This window comes from Hylobates moloch, unplaced genomic scaffold, assembly GCF_009828535.3.
Source record: "Hylobates moloch isolate HMO894 unplaced genomic scaffold, HMol_V3 SCAFFOLD_13, whole genome shotgun sequence".
Taxonomy (NCBI): Eukaryota; Metazoa; Chordata; class Mammalia; order Primates; family Hylobatidae; genus Hylobates; species Hylobates moloch.
Window position 1 is genome coordinate 6,170,803 of NW_026652288.1, and position 4,918 is coordinate 6,175,720.

Sequence of the window (4,918 nt, forward strand, 5' to 3'; positions counted from 1 at the left end):
CACCTGCAAGGACAGCAAAAGGAATTTCCCCAACAATGAGAGAGAATCTACAGTCTTTGGGATATGCCATGTGCCTAGGTGTTGAGAGAGTTTTCTATACAGCTGTCTGCACAGCTCCAGCCTATTCCATGACTAAGCCCCTCATCTTATCAGGACTCTTGTTGTTGAAAAAGCTGATCCCTCTTTGCTTCATCTCAGGCTCCTACTCCTAGATGGCCTTCCCCTCTCTGGGACTCCATCTCTTCCAGCCAGGCTTCCCAAATGCTGGCTGCTAACATGCAGACTCCTGTTCCCCTTTTCCTGCCTTTCACCTGCCCACTGCTGGCTGACCATAACATGCTCTGGGGATTACTGTGCTCCCTCTCGCTGTGTAAAGCAAGGGCTTGCTACACCCCCCTTTTCAATCACTTTGAGCAACAGACACCAGGGTTTCTTTCTTTGGTTTCTGCCTTACAGAAACCATGCTATCTGGTTTAATCTTCTCAACAAAATTTTTGAGATTAGTAGTGCTTTTTCCGTTGTAGAGATGTGAAACTGAGAGTTTAGAAAAGTAGGAGACTTGCCTAGAACCACAAAATCTGTAAAGAGCAGACGCAGAATTTGAACCAACTGTATCTGTTAAGCCCGTGTTGCGCCTGCAGTGGTGAGATGCAGTACACATGATCTACCCTCCAGTGTCTAGCATCCTCCAGTGGTCACTGCTGACTCCTGACCCTTAGAGGGAGACACCAGAGAAAGCACTTTGTACACAACAGACCCCCTAAGCATGCTAGCCTAAGCCAGCTCTCTCAGGTGGCCTATGTCAAGTTCAAAAAAGGAGAAAAGCAAAGACAAGAAACAGTTGCTATGAAATATCTCTCTTTGGTTTCTAACGACATGTCTATTAGCAATTCATCCTGGTAGTAATTGGTCATAAAATCCAATTGTTGGCTGGCCCCATGCACCTCATAATGACAACACTGGGAAAATGACCAACAGTGTACTTCTGCCAGCCGTGTAAATCCATTCTGTATTTCCAGAGTAAGAACATCCCATAAAAGGCGGGAACTGTAAAAGCTCACAAGGAAGAAATAAACATGTAACAATAGAACACAGATGGACAGTTGTGCTGGGAAGCAGCTGCATGGGGAAGGAAGAGAATTGAGCTCTCGGGTTGTTTTTGGTAGAGCCGAGTACACATCTTGAACTTCCACGCCTGTCTCCAACCCAGGTCTGAAATGGTGTCTTATGTTTCCAGGGGTTTAAAAATGCAGTGAAAAAAGACTTGGCATATATCTTAGCAACCATGTGGGCTTGGGAGCCAGGCAAAGTTGCAGCTCTGCACTTACCAGCTGATGCACCTTGCTCAAGTCACCAACCCTTCCTGTGTCTCAGTTTTCTGGTCTGTAAACTGGTTGTGATACTTAGTTATGGTGAAACCTCATTAGGCGGTACTGTCAATGCTGCACAGGTCTTTGTCACTGAAAAGTTGCACGTATCCTATAGCTGTCACTTTACTTATGCCATGCAACAACCTAAAGAAAGGAAGAAAAACATCTAGCAGCAGAACCGCGACTTTCTAGCACACAGAGCTGGCACAGGGGAGGTCAGAGCCAGTTGGGGGCATGGCTCATCCCCGCCCCAGAATCCAGTCTTGGGGAAGCATGTAAACAGGGAGGCTGCAGAAAGACACACTATCTGTGCAAGTGGGCAGTGTACCTGTGTCCACACCACGGGCAGCATGTGAGAGCAGAGCCCCCCAAAAAGAGCGCCGCCCATGGAGGGCTGTGGGCAGATGGACTCTAATGACACCATCCCGTTTCCAAGGTTGAACCCTACGGGAGAACAGAGTGATGCAGCCCATAAAGATCAAGTCATCTGACCAATAAATAAATAAAAGGAAAAAAAAACAAGATGGAAACCTAGATCCACAGCGGGAAAGTGACTTGTGCAGGGAACCTGTGGTGCCCAGTGTGGGTGGCACCTCTTCCGTCATCCATGCAGCTTGGCCCTACCTTGATCGTCATCCTTTTTAGCATGAATTTATCAATTGCCCAGTATTTTCAATGGACTATAGAGGGTACAGAAAAAAGAAAAGTGAGAAATGGCATCTATATTCAAAAGATGCTGCAGAGACAGCTCCCCACGCCCAGCCTGCCTTGAGAAAAAGAAGCCACAAGAAAACTCATGCTTACAGCACAGACTAGGTGTTGAAGGCAGGTGGTGCAGAAACTTAGGAGGAGCGGCACTGCAGACTAAGGAGGTCCAGAGACCAAGGAAAAGTTATTGGGAGAAGGAAGGGCTTCAGCCAGTGTTTGAGGAACATTGTTAAGGTCTAGACTGACAGATTAAGAGAGGAAGATCACCTCGGACAAACAGCTGACAGGACTCTGCCCCTTGGAAGCAGCTCTAGCAGGCTGTTGTGTAATGGAAATGCTGACTTTCACTTATACAGTACATTTCTATAAAATTATCAATATGAGAAGTTGTCTAAAAAGGAGTGAGGTATTTTTTCATCAGGGAAGAGGCTGGATGCATGTGCTATTTCTTCCTAGAAAGCAGGAACTGGGTCCAGAATTGCTCTGGCTTCAGAAAACAAAAAAGCCTTTGCCAAGTCTAGGGTTTGTACAGCTCTCCAGTGGAGTTATGAAAAGCCCAGTTAGAACATAAAGAACGGTCTGTTCTGTGGGAGGCAATACAGCTTCACCAGAGAGGGAAAGTCAGCCTGTATCAGTCATATTTCCATCCCTGGGAGGCCATTAGTAGAAATTCAATTAAAACCCATGACTTCTACCAAATCTCTATGGCCAGTTTAAAGGGACTAATTCATAGAAAAAGCTGACTATAGCATTATCTGTCTTTAGCTGAGCTGTTATGAAAAGAATATAACAGTAACAAAAAAATGGTATGTGCTTTTATTAAAACAAAACATAACAACAACATAAAGCTGTTGCAGAAACTTGGAGATGCTGCAAATGTAGGTCTGTTCTGCTTGTTGGCTTTACCTCTCTCTCTCGTTCCTCCCTTCTTCCTCCTCATTCTTCATCTTTCTTCCTCATTCTAAGCAGAACATTTACAAAATTCAGGCTTTCTGTAGGGTGAATAGCTGAGCTTCAGTTCTCCTCTGGGGCAGACTATTAGCAAGGACAGTGAGCTTAGTTTTGACTGATTCTGGCATCTTCACAAAGCAAAAACCAAAGTATTGCCATAAGAAAACCGGACTGGGAGTTGGGAAAGGTTATGACTTAATGATAAAGGAATTAAAGTGACACATTGGCATTATTTTTTTTTCTCCTGACACCTGCACAATGCCGAAAGATAAATCAGAACAGAAAACATTAAAATTGGAAAGGAACTTAGAGTCCACCTAGTCAAGGGATGACAGATTCCACAGCCGGTACCATCTCTAAGGTATTGGCATTGATAATCTCTTCTCTCTGGAACTTTGTGTTGAGTAGGATTCTGAGGCTCAAGTTAAACTCACCAGGATTGACTCTTCTGATCAGAGAGCAATGCCTAGTCTTAGAGAACAGAAAAGGCAGTGTCTGCATCTGGTATTAGCATTCTTTATTTAGTTCAACAAAGTCACATGGAGACAATATGTTACATCCTGTCTTTAAACATTAGTTCAGAGAAGAAAAGATGCTGCGATCCCTGCTTCAGTTATCCATGACTGCGTAACAAACCACTACCAAACTTTGCGTCCTAACGACAACGATTTATTATTTTGCACAGCCTTATGGGTAATGAGCTTAGGGTGCAGGTTGGGGAGACTGGTCGTTCTTACATGATAACTCAGAGCTCCCAAGAAAGCAAATGTGGAAGCATCTAGACCTCTTAAGACCCTGTCTAGAATTGGCTGGGCAGCATTTTCATCACATTCCACTGGTCAAAGGTGTTCTTACCTTGTATGTACCTGCAGGGATGAGAGGATTTTGGCCATCTTTGCAGATAATCTACCACAGTCCCTCCATGCTGCCTTCATGCATCAGGTAGGTGAATACCCCACAGGCTTTGCCACCTGGAACAGGGAAGCCAAACTGTCAGTCTCAAGTCCCTAATCTGTGAACTGCTGATAATTCTTAATCCACCGTTATCATGGTGAAGACCAACGAGATAATGAACATGGAGCACATATCTGTATCACAAGAATTCCACGAGAAGAGCTCAAACTTTAATCATTTCATTTATGCCTCTTAGCATGGAAAAAAGACGCTGAGAAGGGAAGATGGTGACAAGGAATTGCTAAGCAGCAGGTCACATGGGTGACCCAGCGTGGACTGGCCTGAACACAGCCTCCATCTCCCCACCCTGGCCAATGTTCTCATATGGACACAGCTGGCTTTGTTACATCAGAATGAAGGCCTCCCTTATGATGGCTCAAAGTTTCCACAGAAATGCCCAAGGAACATGATTATAGAGTCATTCCATTCATTAACACAGAAGGTTAGGGGTTGGGAAAATCATCTAATCCAACAGCCTTATTTTGAAAATGAAGTTTCCAAGCCCTAGATGTTCACGGAAGCTCATGAAAGGCTCCTAATCACAGTGCCCTTTCCATGGTAACATGGGCTCCTTATTTACTTCCATTCCAAAAACCTGAAGAGAGGCTTCCCTGGCCAATGGCAGTGGGGATTAGAAGCAGTCCGTTTCTGTCAATATTTATAGTCTATTTTAACAACGCCTGGCTTCTTACAATTAAGCGCAACCTAATTCGTCCACAGCCGATGCTCCCGAGTGTACAAAATCCCCATTTGATTTTGCTGTTTGGGGTTTTATCCACTCAATGGTTTCTCTAAACAACAGTGAAAGTCCCCATACACCATGAACCTGCAGGGCATAACCGGATATTTTCTGGCCAATTGGCTCATTGCCCGAAGCAGAAATCTTCAAGCAGAAGCTACTGAAACAAGGACACTAATTTGCTAAGCCAAGAAGT

The 4,918-nt window shown here is 44.6% G+C and overlaps 1 long non-coding RNA gene across 1 annotated transcript; it reads right to left on the reverse strand.

Moving 5' to 3' along the window:
* Positions 1–2,880: 2,880 nt before the first annotated feature.
* Positions 2,881–4,299, reverse strand: LOC116480349 (uncharacterized). The gene is made up of 2 exons (XR_004251263.1): positions 3,885–4,299; positions 2,881–3,157 (listed from the first exon to the last, which is right to left on the reverse strand). It is a non-coding gene; the product is annotated as an uncharacterized LOC116480349 (long non-coding RNA).
* Between the last annotated feature and the right edge of the window lie 619 nt (positions 4,300–4,918).